Here is a 17,549-nt window from a genome sequence, read left to right as displayed (position 1 = left end):
CCCAACACAACTATTACACATATTGTCAGTTCTAAATCTTAAAATTATGCCATTAATTAATCAAAATTTAAAAAAGAGACACACATTTTGGCCAAAGTTACCATCTCAAGTACTGTTACGAACGCACAAAATGTAAACACAAACCAAGTAAAACTGTAACCTCGGTTCTTTGAACAAGAAAACAACCTTAAACCGACAATTTTATCAGAATCGGAATAAATCTAATTTCTGGGTTCTATTCCCTGGTATATAAAATAAACGTGTAACAACAGTACCTATTAGAGGTCGGAATCACAGAGCCTTCACAAAAACGATGTTATCAGGATATAGTAATCAAGCAAGGATTTGTCGGAAAAAACGTCAAAATACGTCACAATATTTATGTTTGTATTTCAGAGCGTTGAGTGTGTTCTTTGACAGAACAAAACAAAGTAGAAAAACAACTATTTAATGAAAATGTTTTATCATTTGATACTTGATACTTTAGCATAAGTAAAAGCGTCACAATGTATCCGCTTCTAGCATGGCATGCGATGTTTTACCTAAGTGCACATAAAATCACACTTAAACTGAAGTCCAAACGACAAACTCAAAGCTGTAACTCCTTTATAGGCTGACTGTGCAATAATCTTAACACAATCATAGCAAAACTTCTACAGTATAATCCTACATAAAGTATTTTAAATCTGCTTTAGTTTTTTTTTTTTTTTTAAAGGAATGGATGCAGCATTCTGTAAAGCTCCTAAACTACATCGCACTCTATTATGGACCTGAAAATCTTCAATTTGCACAAAAATTTGACATTTCGTGCAAAAAAAAAATCAAAATACAAAAAAAAAAAAAGATAAGTACGGATATTCTGATCAGTAATTTATGCTGCCGATTCTGATATCGATCATCCATGAGTGAGATCGGCTTACACCGATCACATGTATTAACTGTACATGTTTCAATACATTTATTGCCAGTGCTATAGACAGGTTAACAATATCAGCGCAGTATTTCAACTAGTTATTTTTTCTCTTTTATTACATACATACAATTGTTTAAGCAAAACAAAGTCTATAGTACACAATAATTAGACAAAAGCAAAAACTATGATCTACTACTCATTTAATTATTTTTTGCCCTAATGTGACCAGGGAATTGTTCTCTGTTTGCAGAGAAAAATTAACAGAAAAAAATAAATAAATACAATATGATTTTGAAAAATATATCTATATCGCCCAAGGTCAGTCCGTTTCTTCCTTTGTTGTGAAGCTCAGGAGGCTCACGGAACATTGCAAATTTGGAACTGCATTAGATGACATGCTTAGAGACAGACAAGTGTGTGGTATCAACAACGATCACATCCAACGACGTTTGTTGTCTGAGGACGATGAAAAACTGACTTTGGCTCGGGCCATTGACTTGGCCACATCGACGGAAACAGCAGCCAAGGACTTAGCAGACTTGCAACTAACTGGGGCAGATGTAAAAGTCCAGCACACCTCCAGCCGCGCCACTGCATCCCTTGGAGTGGCCAAATCAGCCATGGATGAGACTACATTTAGATGGGCCCATTTTGGGGAAAATGTTTTGTATTGTCATCGATGCTTACGCCAAGTGAATGGAGATCATCCCAATGCATTACATAACCGCCTCAATGACCATTGAGAAACTGAGAAGCATCTTTGCCACTCATGGCATCTGAGCATTTCTGGTTACAGACAATGGGCCAAGTCTGGTCAGTGCAGAGTTTTAAAATGTCCTTAGCAAAAATGGCATCAAACATGTGACAACGGCCCCATGCCACCCATCCTCCAATGTCTGTGCGGAACCCACTGTACAGGTCTTCACGGAAGGCATCAAGAAGATGGGGGAAGTGTGGAAAAAAATGTGTCCAGGTTCCTGTTTAAGTACAGATCAATCCCTCAGACTACAACCGGCACCACGCCTGCGGAGCTGCTAATGAAGAGGTGGTTGCGAACGCAGCTGGGCATGGTCCGGCCATCACTCTCAGACAAAGTGGTCTCAAACCATCCATCCATTTTCTACCGCTTATTCCCTTTGGGGTCGCGGCGGCGCTGGAGCCTATCTCAGCTACAATCGGGCGGAAGGCGAGGTACACCCTGGACAAGTCGCCACCTCATCGCAGGGCCAACACAGATAGACAGACAACATTCACATTCACATTCACACACTAGGGCCAATTTAGTGTTGCCAATCAAACCAGGAAAAACAAAAACAGAACCATGACAAGAGGGCCAGGGACCGAGTGCTCACTGACTGTGAGGCCGTATACATACAAGGATATTTGGGCCAGAAATGGATTCAGGCGACGCTTGTGGAGAGAAATGGTCCAGTGTCTTGGACAACACAAACTCAATACAGCAAGCTGGTGAGAAGACATCAGGATCAGATCCGCCCACGAGATGATCAGAAGGAAACTCATCGTGACACATCCGATGACAGTTTTCCAGAGGATTTCCATTCAGCACCACAAGGAGTAGTTAACCAGGAACCAGTTGATCAGGAACCAGGTGAGCAGGAACCAGGTCAGCGGCACTGCTCGCCAAGGGAAGCCTCCATCGTATCTCAAGGACTATGTTCTCACACAGACACCGTGGTTTCCGGGTGTTGTGTATTACACTAAGAGGGGACTATAGGAATATGTGACAGGACTATGGGTGGAGGGAATGTTGTAATGTTAATGCGCCATTTTTGATTAGGAAGCACCGTGACCACTGCTCGGGGTTCAGGCGGGGTCCTAGGTAACTGGGCCAGTGCATTCTAGAGCAGTAGAGTAAGCAGCAGTGCATGATGTGCCTGTGTGTGCTGTGCGCCAATGAAGTTCAAGTTGCGCACAATTAAGAGTAAGTTACTTTATTACAAGTATCATTTTGAATTTACTGAGATTCAGGCTCAGTCTGTTTTTGTCAAACCTTATGTTAATTTCTTATTATATTATTATTATTATTATTACTATATCTATTAGCTTCAGTGTGTTTTCTCCTGAACATCTTGGAACTTCTCTTGGGGAAAGCAAGATGTTGCAACAGTGCAGCCACTCTTACTTACTTAGGAGCAGCACATATTTGGACTGCTATGATGCGCTGTGATGCATGAACCATTATGATAACCCTTTTTTATGTGTTTGGGAACATCTCTCAGCATTCACACGCAATCTGTTAGACATATCTTTTACTGTGTGAATTTTCTGTATTGCATGTGCAGACTGAGTCGTATAATGTGCACGTCGGGCTACTGCCTGGTCATCCAGGTGTAATGATTGTATTACAAATGGTTCCCTGTGGATGTAAAGCTCTGCTGATCAAAGCAGCTGTAGACACACACACACACGTTGGTAGAGACTAATAATCCTTCAAAAAGAAAGAAAAAAACAATAACTATTCACTAATTATTCTGTTTAGGTTGCTAATATGAAGGTGGGCTTGTCATATATCCATCGACTACTATACTTTCACTTCCCGATCGTTGTTGTTGTGTTGCAAATAGTTATATTTATGGATCAGCTAGAATCCATTTATAACAACAATTTCAGTCTTTAAAAGTCCATTATTCACACTAATCACACTCTCTTCCTTCCCCCCCGTCGTTTCTGTCTCCCACAGATCAATGTAGTGTCTTGTAGTGACACTTGAAGTGGTCTTATCTCTCCCCTGCAGACCTGCTCACTGCTTACAACTACTCCAGAAAGGAGACGAGCTACACACACACACTCACGCACACTCACGCACACAGAAATAGGAATGTCCGATAATGGCTTTTTGCCGATATTCCGATATTGTCCAACTCTTTAATTACCGATACCGATATCAACCGATATATACAGTCGTGGAATTAACACATTATTATGCCTAATTTGGACAACCAGGTATGGTGAATATAAGGTCCTTTTTTTTTTGCAATGCAAAATACCGGAAAGTGCCACTCTACATAGCAACTGACAAACAAAGATGGAATCACCAAAAAACACATTTTAAGATGTTCATCACTGCACACTCCATTGCCATCTAGTGGCTAAAGTGGTTAGTGCACCCCCCATTTTGTCACGTTTCATGTGTCAGGTAAACTGTGACAAATGAGGCCATATGAATTATACTAAACTAACCTTTGTGCTGAAGGGGTGGAGGAGGGCTTTGGCACGTACATAAGACTTGTCCACAGAACGGCAGATTGTGGCTTGACGATGGTCTGTAAAACAAAATGTGGGTACATTTTGGACCAAAGCACCACAAGAGAGACTACAATAAAGTGTTTTAGATTAAAACCATAATATGACCCCTTAAGAGGGTTTAAGCCTAAATCTTTTGCGTGAAAAGCAACTATGTTAGCATAAACAAACATGCCTGTTTCCCTGTTTGATTCACACCACTTAGCTCCCCAACACATTTTAAAACATTCATGCTGCTTGAAAAGCCGTCCATTGAGTTATTTTCGAGTCGAGACTTCTGCGAATGCTAGCGCAGGCCCCAGGCTGTAATGATGTAAAAATGTCAAACGTAGTAAGCAACCTTGCTCTGCAGCTCATGTTGTCATTTCCATTTAAATGTCATCTCAAAGTCCCTTGTTTGTTTTCAATCAAAAAGTCCATTTTTATAAATGATACAACCATTGTTCTGCTAAAACACTTCTGATTCTAACAAACTTGTTTATTTTTCTACAACAATGTCAGAAATCATATTCTGATGAAATGTGTTAATGTTATTGTTATCAAAAATGCAGACTTCTAATATTCATATTTACTAAAACTGCAGCTCACAGCTGATTTTTTTTATTTATTTATTTTTTGGCTGGAAAAAAAAATCCATACAATATTTATTTTTCTTGAACACACATACACATATATTTTTCTTGAACACACACACATATATATATATATATATATATATATATATATATATATATATATATATATATAATGACAAGATAAAGAATATACACAATCATACCAAAATGCTCTTGATAATATGTATTTATATATATATATATATATATATATATATATATATATATATGTATATCCATCCATCCATTTTCTACCGCTTATTCCCTTTGGGGTCGCTGGAGCCTATCTCAGCTACAATACATATATATATATATATATATATATATATATATATATATATATATATATATATATATATATGTATATATATATATATATATATATATATATATATATGTATATATATATATATATATATATGTATATATATATATATATATATATATATATATATATGTATATATATATATATATATATATATATATATGTATATATATATGTATGTGTGGGAAAAAAAATCACAAGACTATTTCATCTCTACAGGCCTGTTTCATGAGGGGGGGTTCCCTCAATCATCAGGAGATTTTAATGGGAGCAATCACATACCATGGTTTATATAGGGCACAGAGTGGGTGGGTACAGGCTGGCGTAGGGGCGTGGTGATTGGCTCATGTGTCACCCTCAACAAGCGCAGCGAAATTGTAACAGCATGCCGCCACAGACGGAAACACCTCCTAGGTAACACATGAGCCAATCACCACGCCCCTACGCCAGCCTGTACCCACCCACTCTGTGCCCTATATAAACCATGGTATGTGAATGCTCCCATTAAAATCTCCTGATGATTGAGGGAACCCCCCCCTCATGAAACTGGCCTGTAGAGATGAAATAGTCTTGTGATTTTTTTTTCCCACACATACATATATTGCGCTCTACTACGGTATCGAGCACTATTTTTTGGATAACCTTATTAAGACATATGTATATATATATATATATATATATATATATATATATATATATATATATATATATATATATATATATATATATGGGTGAGAGGCTCTATCATCCGGGGGTAACTCAGAGTAAAGCCGCTGTTCCTCCACATTGAGAGCAGCCAGATGAGGTGGTTTGGGCATCTGCTCAAGATGCCACCCGAACGCCTCCCTCGGGAGGTGTTTCGGGCACGTCCGACCGGTAGGAGGCCACGGGGAAGACCCAGGACACGTTGGGAAGACTATCTCTCCTGGCTGGCCTGGGAACTCCTCGGGATCCCCCGGGAGGAGCTGGACGAAGTGGCTGAGGAGAGGGAAGTCTGGGCTTCTCTGCTTAGGCTGTTGCCCCCGCGACCCGGCCTCAGATAAGCGGAAGAAAATGGATGGATACATATATATATATTTATATATATACATATATATATATTTATATATATATGTATATATATATATATATATATATATATATATATATATATATATATATATATATATATATATATATATATATATACATATATATATATATATATATATGTATATGTATATATATGTAGCCGAGGTTACTGTGGTTTATCTGTTAAGCAGTCCTCAATATCGGAGTGGAGTGGCGAGAGGCTAGCCTCCGTGTTTATTTTTTCTGACCTAAGGAATATATGTACAATATAATATAAAAGTTTATTGCAACATTTAAAATTGAGATGAGGATATCTGCTGTGCAGGTGTTATATATTGTTTTCTTATCACATTTCTGAGTCTCAATTGCAGGTACGACATTAGTTTCAATTGTAGTTGCACGTACAATATGTTATAGGGCAGTTGTGTATAGTCTATAGTGTGTTTCTTTTTTTTTTGTTTGTTTGCTTTTTTTGCACCAGCTGTTTGATTGTACCGTACATCTTAGTTGTGGTTTTCAACAACACATTTAGAGGTGTTGAAATCACCATTTAATCGGTAATGCTAATCAGTAGCATGCCAATTGCAAAGCCAACGTATATTTGCATAAAGCTACCACATTTTTGGAAGAGGGTAACCTTACTTTACTTACGTTGGAGTGGTTTTTGAGTAAATTTCTTTGTTGGCATTGAACATTGCAACCTTACCAAAGGTAGCTTGGCTGAGTCCGCTCTCAGTGCTGCTAGAGTGATCGTTAAGTGCCGAATTGCAAAGATCAGCCTGAGTCAGCAACTGGGCGTGATGTCACATGCAACCCAGGTACCGAAACATGGCAATGTTGGATTTTATCTGAATCGGTACTCGGTAGGACCGGCGGGATTCATTTATTGCCAAAAAAGTACCACATTCGGTACCTAATCCCTAATTCTTTATTTTTGTAAAAAAAAAGTACATGAAAAAAATCATTACAAATATATATTTGTGTATTTGCGTGGAATTTGCCTCCAGTCTAAATTACCAAATATGGTTCTTTGCCACATTGAAGACGACAAAACGTATTTTAAATATTGAAAAAAATAACAAAAAATCCCAAATAAATAAAAAATTATGAATAATAAAACAATTCCAGTAAAATCGCAGTGAACAATGAAACTTAATAGATCTCCATTTTCAATTGTGAAAGTTTATTTGCAATACAAATTAAAGGCCTACTGAAATGCGATTTTCTTATTTAAACGGGGCTAGCAGGTCCATTCTATGTGTCATATTTGATCATTTCGCGATATGGCCATATTTTTGCTGAAAGGATTTAGTAGAGAACATCTACGATAAAGTTCGCAACTTTTGGTCGCTGATAAAAAAGCCTTGCCTCTACCGGAAGTAGCAGACGAGTAGCGTGACGTCACAGGTTGTGGAGCTCCTCACATCTGCACATTGTTTACAATCATGGCCACCAGCGGCGAGAGCGATTTCGGACCGAGAAAGCGACGATTTCCCCATTAATTTGAGCGAGGATGAAAGATTTGTGGATGAGGAAAGTGAGAGTGAAGGACTAGAGGGCAGTGGGAGCGATTCAGATAGGGAAGATGCTGTGAGAGGCGGGTAGGACCTGATATTCAGCTGGGAATGACTAAAAATTAAATAAATACAAGACATATATATACTCTATTAGCCACAACACAACCAGGCTTATCTTATATTTAATATGCCACAAGTTAATCCCGCATAACAAACACCTCCCCCCTCCTATCCATATAACCCGACAATACAACTCAAACACCCGCACAACACACTCAATCCCACAGCCCAAAGAACCGTTCACCTCCCCAAAGTTCATACAGCACCTATATTTCCCCAAAGTTACGTACGAGACATGCACATAGCGGCACGCACGTAAGGGCAAGTGATCACATGTTTGGAAGCGTACTCACGGTACCGTGTCTGCGTATCCAACTCAAAGTCCTCCTAGTAAGAGTCTCTGTTGTCCCAGTTCTCCACAGGCCAATGGTAAAGATTGACTGTCATCTTTCGGGAATGTTAACAATGAAACACCGGCTGTGTTTGTGTTGCTGCAGTCGGCCTCAATACACCGCTTCACTCCTACAGCTTTCTTCTTTGCTGTCTCCATTGTTCATTGAACAAATTGCAAAAGATTCACCAACACAAATGTCCAGAATACTGTGGAATTTTGCGATGAAACAGACGATTTAATAGCTGGCCACCATGCTGTCTCAAAATGTCCTCTACAATCCGCGACGCCACGCGCTGACGTCATCATACCGAGACGTTTTCAGCAGGATATGTCGCGCGAAATTTAAAATTACACTTTAGTAAACTAACCCGGCCGTATTGGCATGTGTTGCAATGTTAAGATTTCATCATTGATATATAAGCTATCAGACTGCGTGGTCGGTAGTAGTGGGTTTCAGTAGGCCTTTAAGTTATTGTTAACAAATGTGTTAGTAAATAGGAAAGGGCTCGGATAAGATAAGCTGCTCCTTTTTGAGCATGTTGTAATGAGAAACAAGAAAATTGTGATGTATCATATTGTAACTCTATGCATGTTCAATATCAATTTAAACCATAATCATCACAATCGTCAGCTTTAATATCAAAACAATTTAATGCAAAATATCTTTGTGCTGATGGACTAAATATGTGAGTGCATCCCTATTGTCAGGAGCCATCACATCATTGCGTCACCTTTGTGCTTGGCAGTATTATTTTCAGATCAAATACAACTTTATTTAGTCGCGTCTTTATTTGCGAGCCCCCGACGACTCCACGTCGTCTTTGTCTGGCAGCCACCACGCTTTTGTCAGGTGCGCTTTACTTAACTCTAATGTGATTGGACGAAAAATGTGTGTTTGCCGTGATGGCTCTTCTTTTCCGAGTATGCTGACACTGCAACACGCACACATTCTCTCCCAGTCACACAAAGTTTTCTTTCACGCTCGAACACACAGATTCACTCACATGCAAGCGCACACAGAGTATAGTCGCGCTGCTGTGGTCAGCAGGGACTCATTTAGCCACTAAATGATTCAGGATCTCTGCTCTTTATGTATGTGCTATGTGAGGAAAACGTCACCAAAACAACACTTTCCTACAATGAAAACGATTGGATTTTACAGTGGGGGGGCGTACTTTCAGGTGAAAATTAAGTTAATTGGCAAATAAACCACAACCGATGCACGTTGGGTACACCTGCACAATCGAAAAGACATCCAAATCAAGAGCTGCATTGAAAAAGGAAAAAGCTCTCTGGCCTGAGAGGTGGAGCGCACATATGTGGCTGCCATGATGACGAACTGCAGTGCGTCGTCCTCAACGTGTTGTTGTGTGATTGTAGGCAAGAAATGACATGAAAATGATTGGATTTTACAGCGTGGGAGTTCTTTAAGGACAACATGAGGTTGGATATAGTTGTAAATAGTTGTAGTTTTGAATACCAAATTGAAATTGCCATGTAGAATTGCTAATGCTAATCATTTGTATGTAAATTAGCATCAAGCTAGCGCATTTTGAAAAGCAGAGTATTACTGTACTTTTAAGAGCTTTATTTTTGTTTTGTTGGAATGGAAAATTGTATCATTACCTGAGTGCTTAACTGCTTGTTTCCCGGCTAAGTGCTTGACTGATATCCTGTTGTACTGATGGACTTTGGTCAGTACCTATATCAATGTTAAAGTCCCAACAATAGTCACACACACAGTTGATGTGGTGACATTATCCTCTGCATTAGACCCATTCCCATGTTCACCCCCTGGTAGGTGAGGGGAGCAGTGAGCAGCAGTGGTGGCTGCGCTCGGGAGTTATTTTGGTGATTTAACCCCCAATTCCAACCCTTGATGCTGAGTGCCAAGCAGGGAAGTAATGGGTCCCATTTTTATAGTCTTTGGTATGACTCGGCCGGGGTTTGAGCTCACGACCTTCCAGTCTCAGGGTGGACACTCTAACCACAAGGCCACTGAGCAGGTTAAAAGCTAAGTTAAAAGTATCGAATTCAGTACCCATTATTTTGTGCATCTACGAATTAGTGGTATCAAGCAATTAAAAAAAAAATCTATCTTAAATATATATGATCTGTAATTAATTAAAATTACTGTTTTAATGCAAATAAGCAATCCTACTGTCAAAGCCAACGACAGTCATTGAAGTGTAATTTCCCGTCTTTAGCATTGAGGTATTGTGTGGCAGAACGATTGGGCTTCGTAATACCGGTCCGAAATAGTCTGAATCCCCCACCTAGCATTCCATTCAGTTGTAAACAAATGGCATTCTGGTCACCTCCTGTGACCAGAACGTTTCTAACTCCTGTTATTTGTTGGAGTCTAAATTGCAGAGTCTTTTAGGAATGGTTGAAAGGACAGTGTTGTATGCGAGAGACAGGTGGTGTCGCAGACCACCTCTTCTGTTCAGGGATGGTTTTTCAACCTTGACATCGATGGCTTTTCTCACTCCTCTTTCGTACCATCCGTCCTCCCTTTCCAGAATATGTACAATTTTGTTCTCAAAGGAGTGCAGGTGGACAGCTGAGTCTGCCTGTTCCTGCTCTTTTCAATGAAAAGAGTTCTACTCTCATGGCCAAAAAAAAAACATGTTGTTGATTCCTTTTAAGTTTTCACATTTTGTGGGTACAAAAACAACTGTAGAACCAATGGTAATTAAATCTGTAAAATGTCTCTGGTGGCCTAATTAACTTCTTGCCAAAATGTTTGTATTTCTTCACACTGCCGAATGCAATGGAAAAGGTTACCTTTTTGATTCTCACACTTCATACAAATATTATGTACAATACATCTTGATTGTAGTTGTGGAGCTTTTTTGGAGTAATTATATGTTATATTGTAGGGATGTCCAATAATGGCTTTTTGCCGATATTCCGATATTGTCCAACTCTTTAATTACCGATACTGATATAAACCGATACTGATATCAACCGATATATACAGTCGTGGAATTAACACATTATTATGCCTAATTTGGACAACAAGGTATGGTAAAGATAAGGTACTTAAAAAAATAAATAAATAAGATAAATAAATTAAAAACATTTTCTTGAATAAAAAAGAAAGTCAAACAATATAAAAACAGTTACATAGAAACTAGTAATTAATGAAAATTAGTAAAATTAACTGTTAAAGGTTAGTACTATTAATGGACCAGCAGCACGCACAATCATGTGTGCTTACGGACTGTATCCCTTGCAGACTGTATTGATATATATATTGATATATATTGATATTAAATGTAGGAACCAGAATATTAATAACAGAAAGAAACAACCCTTTTGTGTGAATGAGTGTGAATGAGTGTAAATAGGGGAGGTTTTTTTGGGGGTTGGTGCACTAATTGTAAGTGTATCTTGTGTTTTTTATGTTGATTTAATAAAAATAAATAAATAAATAAATAATAATAATTTTAAAAAACGATACCGATAATAAAAAAAACGATACCGATCATTTCTGATTTTAACGCATTTATCTATCATCTCTATTATATTGTAATAACTTGTAGTGGGTGTTATTAGTTTTTAACTTTGTTTTAGTACATGGCTTCTCCCACTTTTCTATTAAATTATCAATTATCTGGGTTGTGCGTGACGTCACGCCCGGATGCACTTCAAACTCAGCCGAACTACCTCAAGGAAATGTTACAACTTTCAATGCCAACAAAAAAATGTACGCAAAAAGTGAAGTATATTCATATAGCACTTTTCTCTAGAGACTCAAAGCACTTTACATCAGGAAACGCATTATCTGCACTGGGAGAAGGTGGATAAAAGGTCTTGCCCAAGGACACAACAGCATTAACTAGGATGGCGGAAGCGGGGATCGAACCTGGAACCCTGAAGTTGCTGGCATACCCCCCCCAAAATAAAAAATAAAAACAAAATCTGGTACTATAAGAGTTCCGAATTTAATACCCATCCCTCGTAACAACACACCTGGAAATGACGCCTTTTCTTCATGGCTCGTGTAATAGACAGATTAAAAGAGGACAACATTCAAATGCATACAAAAACAAACACACTTCTGATAGTTATTTAACTTTGTTATGAACATTTCACCCTATTTGTTGAAATATAATTCATCGTATCCTTAGACTTGGACTTAGACAAACGTTATTGATCCCCAAGGGAATTTTTTCCACACAGTAGCTCAGTTACACAGGATGGAAAGGGTAAGGATGGAAAGGATAATGCAGGTATAAAGTAGACAAAAAATTTACTATAATAGCAATATAAAATATAACATATATGTAATATTTACATATATGTTATATTATATTATATTATATATATATATATATATATATATATATATATATATATATATATATATATGATCCTCTTTTTCGCTATGGCTACATATTAAAAGATACAAAAAATTGACTAACGTGATTAAAAAACATAACATGCTAAATATGATTTAATTGATGAATTTATTAACTGCAATTAACGCGATAATTTGACAACCCTAATAAAAATAAAAAATATTAAAAAACTGCTCTCAGGGCTGCTTGTGGTCTTCCTATCATAAGCTCGCCTACATGTGTTTGTGTGTATTCGGGTACGAAGGCTTTGCCCCTGCAGGTGGGAAGTGTGGCTGATTGACAGCACCATCCCCGGTTGTCATGGAGATGATGATGGATTTGTGTTTATTGGGGGGTACCGCTGAGACCGCTGTTGTTGAGTGCTCCTATCTGCATGCATAATGAGGGTTTAGCATAAAGAGATGGTGCCGCAGCGACAAACCGGAAAGGAGACACAGCCCGATGCTCACGTGGCACATGAGAAGGGAAACGACATGAAGTAGGACACGCTACATGGGAGATGTGTACTGCAGACACCTTGTGTGTACTACTACATTATTAAAGGAGTTTTCCACAACTTTTTTTAACAACGGAAGCTGGACCCCCTGCTGGTTCACAGACTTAAGATGCTAACTTTGAACTCCTCCCGTGCAGAGGGAAGTTCTGGAGCTCCTAGTTCTTCCCCATGAAGAACACCATATTACATGTTCGAATATGTCATTGCAGCAGAGCCAACGTCTCACAAGATTTGTGTCGAATTTTCTACATAAAAGTAGTCAAGAGTTTGACTGGTAGTACCACTTCACTTCAAAAGCTATGTAAGACATTGAATTCATAGTTATGATGTCATTTCTCCCTTTTCTAGTTTTATTTGGATCAGCGTTAGGTTGTTTGTGCCTGTGTCAGTGTGGTAGACTGGGGTTGGTTGTCATGTTTTTTACTCTCGTGTAAATTACTCATATGGATGCTCGGTACTTTTATAGGTACCGATTCACGTAAAATCAAACGGTGCCATATTTCGATACTTTTGTTGCACATAACGTCACGTCTGATTGCAGACTCTGCACCGGCACTTGGTCGGAAAACAAGCAGTCAGGCACTCAAGAGACAAATAATGTTACAATTTCCCACGCCAACAAAGCACAAAGAAGGTGCTCAAAAGTAAAGAAAGGCTCTGTCACGCCAAATTTCTTCCCCCTACAAACCCCCCCCCCCCCCCCCCCCCCCCATTTACTTCCGGGGTAATTTCCTCTTACGTCATTTCCTCTTACTTACGTCATTTCCTCTTACGTCATTGACATCGATCGATAACACTTCGGCTTTGACACAGGACAGCAGCACACACAATATTGTAGTGAAATTGTTTCAACAATAATGTTGATTTAAAGTACAGACATTTAACAGTATTATAAATTAATTTATATTTTTTGTACGTTACCACGAAGACAGAAGTTCCCAGCAGCGGCCCTAACACTCCGCCTGAAATTTTCCCTAACACTGCGCCTGGAATTTTTCGAAGCCTGCTGGTGTTTGACATAAGTCCCCTGGGAACGATAAAGACAAATGTCATTCAGTGACACCACCATTTTCAGGAGATTTGGATTGTATCGATCGCTGTCAATGACGTAAGAGAAAATGACGTAAGTAAGAGGAAATGACGTAAGAGGAAATGACCCCGGAAGTAAATGGGCGGGGGAGGTTTTTGTAGGTGGAAGAAATTTGGCGTGACAGCTCCACTTTTTGAAATGTGCTAGCTCAATGCTAATTTACATTTGATTTGCCATACGCATGCTTCCGATTAGCACTGGTAATTTTACGTGGTGATTTCAACAGTTCCATATTTGGTAATCAAAACTACAACTAAGGTATACATTACAATCAAACAGCCGGTGGGTAATAAGTACAATATTTACAGTTTAAACACTTTGCAGGGCTCAACGAAAGAAAAGACTGGCCCATTCAACTTTGCCTCCGAACATCTTTGAATTGTAATTGCATGCAATGTCTACAATATAATACAATACAATACAGTACTTGCAAATGAGACAGGGAAGTGTAACAACCGACAGCACAGCTCATTGTTAAATGTTTTAACTTTTTCATTCTATTTTATTTTTTTAAACAAATATCATGTATTTACAACACATTTGAACACACAATAAAGTATCGAAAATTGGAAGCCTTGAGTACCCGTATCGGGAAAACGATACCCTATTGATTCAAATGTACAAAAATTACCCATCCCTAACTACTCATCATCCAGATATCCTTCAAATAATAAATTGAAGCTTCAGGTTTTGCATCCATCTCATTTTCCAACGTGATCTAACACAGAGCTATTAAACATTAAATATGTTTCTGACACGTACATTTCAGTCAAATCTGACACATTGTGACAACGAACCCTAACACAGGAACTCTTGTAATGAATATAAATATATGAGTATTTGTGACAACAAACTCAACTTGAATTCCCTGCTAGCACCAAGGCTAACAACCACATAGCAAATAACAATCTAAGCTACACTTTGTGTAAAAGCCTAGAAAACAAAAGCTGAATATTTACAATAAAAAAATTAATCCACAACAATTATTGTGGCCGCAAGGTAGTCGGTGCCTGTCGTGGCAGTAATCCTAGAACCCGCTGGTGTCCAGCGGTAAGGGATGCCGTCAAGCTGAAGAAAGAGTCCTATCGAGCTGTTTTGGCTCATAGGACTCCGGAGGCAGCAGACAGGTACCGACAGGCCAAGCAGTGTGCGGCTTCAGCGGTCGTGGAGGCAAAAACTCGGACATGGGAGGAGTTCGGGGAGGCCATGGAAAAAGACTTCCGGACGGCTTCGAAGCAATTCTGGACCACTATCCGCCGCCTCAGGAAGGGGAAACGGTGCAGTGTCAACACCGTGTATGGTGGGGATGGTGCTCTGCTGACCTCGACTGCGGATCAGTGACGTGCGGTGAGGTTGATGGCTGGTGAGGCACTGACTTCATCACAGTCAGATTTACAAACATATGAACCCTAAAGAGTATCTTATTCACCATTTGATTGGCAGCAGTTAACGGGTTATGTTTTAAAGCTCATACCAGCATTCTTCCCTGCTTGGCACTCAGCATCAAGGGTTGGAATTGGGGGTTATTAAATCACCAAAATGTATTCCCGGGCGCGGGGCCGCTGCTGCCCACTGCTCCCCTCACCTCCCAGGGGGTGATCAAGGGGATGGGTCAAATGCAGAGGACAAATTTCATTACACCTAGTGTGTGTGACAATCATTGGTACTTTAACTTAACTTTAACTTTACACATACAAACTGTAGCACACAAAAAAGCACATTTAATTAAAAAAAACTTTATTATGGTCTTACCTTTACTTATAAAATAAGTCCATGAGCCGCTGTTGTGCTGGATTAATGCACCCCCTGACGAGAGTGTTATATCAACTAAAGCCCTCACTTAAACTTTCCACGTGCAAGATTGAATCTATTTAAAAATGTGTAACCGAGGGTTTATAAATGTTGCCTATACTGTATGAAACTACAAAATAACAAACACGGAGGCTCCAGTTTACACGAGGACCACTTTATTTACATTCTTTCAAAAACTTCCGCTCCACTCCAATGTGTCATCACTTCCGCTCTTAGCGCCTTCAAAATAACAGCTCAAGGCATATACTGTATAACAGCGCATAACAGGAACTTAACATCACAAAGAGGAAAGCCCATAAAAATAGGTTACAAAAGTTATTTAATAAGAAGCCAAAAAGTGCAAAAACAATAATGTTCGTGTTGGAGGAGTTGTGAATTAGGTACACCTGCAGTCTGCAGGTGTACCTAATGTTTTGGCCCTGCAGTCATTCACATTTCCTCCAACACGAACATCATTGTTTTTGCACTTTTTGGCTTCTTATGAAATAACTTTTTTGAATAGATTCAATCTTTCACGTGGAAAGTTTAAGTGTGGGCTTTAGTTGATATAACACTCCCGTCAGAGGTTGCCGTGCATTCTACGGCGGGGGTGCAGGAGGCGAGCCTCAGCCAGTGCGTCTTTTGCAGCCGTTTTATGATCGCTCAGCACAAGAAATACGTTACACACATACAGTTGTTGACAAAATACACTGTACATTATATACCTCAGCTAACTAAACTATGGAAATGTATAATATAATTCATATAACATTACGGTCTCACTGCACAGCAGACCAGCAGTTAGCCGAGTCCGCAATACATGGTGAGCCACAACGCAGTGAAGTGCCTCAACTGGCTGCTGTTCACCGCACCGTCTCTTCTCAGTATTTGAACGGCAAATGTGAAAATTCAGCGATTTTAAATAAAAATAATCTAAAACGGGTGAAGTTAAATGGAAAATAACTTTATAGTATAATCACTGGATACATATAACAATTTAATAAAAAACATTTCTTTTTACATTTTTTTTCTTTTCATGATGGCAGGTGAGGCCCCGCCTCACCTGCCTTTAGTGACTGCACGTCACTGCTGCGGATGTTGTGGATCGGTGGGGAGAATACTTCGAAGACCTCCTCAATCCTACCAGCACATCTTCCTATGAGGAAGCAGGGCTTGGGGAATCTGTGGTGGGCTCTCCTATTTCTGGGGCTGAGGTTGCCGAGGTAGTTAAAAAGCTCCTCGGTGGCAAGGCCCCGGGGGTGGATGAGATCCGCCCGGAGTTCCTTAAGGCTCTGGATGCTGTGGGGCTGTCTTGGTTGACAAGACTCTGCAATATCGCGTGGACATCGGGGGCGGTACCTCTGGATTGGCAGACCGGGGTAGTGGTTCCTCTCTTTAAGAAGGGGAACCGGAGGGTGTGTTCCAACTATCGTGGGATCACACTCCTCAGCCTTCCCGGTAAGGTCTATTCAGGTGTACTGGAGAGGAGGCTACGCCGGATAGTTGAACCTCGGATTCAGGAGGAACAGTGTGGTTTTCGTCCTGGTCGTGGAACTGTGGACCAGCTCTATACTCTCGGCAGGGTCCTTGATGGTGCATGGGAGTTTGCCCAACCAGTCTACATGTGCTTTGTGGACTTGGAGAAG

At 39.5% G+C, this 17,549-nt stretch overlaps 1 protein-coding gene across 6 annotated transcripts in view; it reads left to right on the top strand.

The window, feature by feature from the left end:
* The window catches only part of csmd3b (CUB and Sushi multiple domains 3b), an 877,422-nt gene that overhangs the window by 403,976 nt on the left and 455,897 nt on the right, over positions 1-17,549 (top strand). The gene's annotated exons all lie outside the window — the stretch shown is intronic.

The sequence above is a fragment of the Nerophis lumbriciformis genome, linkage group LG11, assembly GCF_033978685.3.
Source record: "Nerophis lumbriciformis linkage group LG11, RoL_Nlum_v2.1, whole genome shotgun sequence".
NCBI lineage: Eukaryota > Metazoa > Chordata > Actinopteri > Syngnathiformes > Syngnathidae > Nerophis > Nerophis lumbriciformis.
Note: the sequence above shows the minus strand (reverse complement) of the source record. Positions and strands in the feature narration are given on the sequence as shown.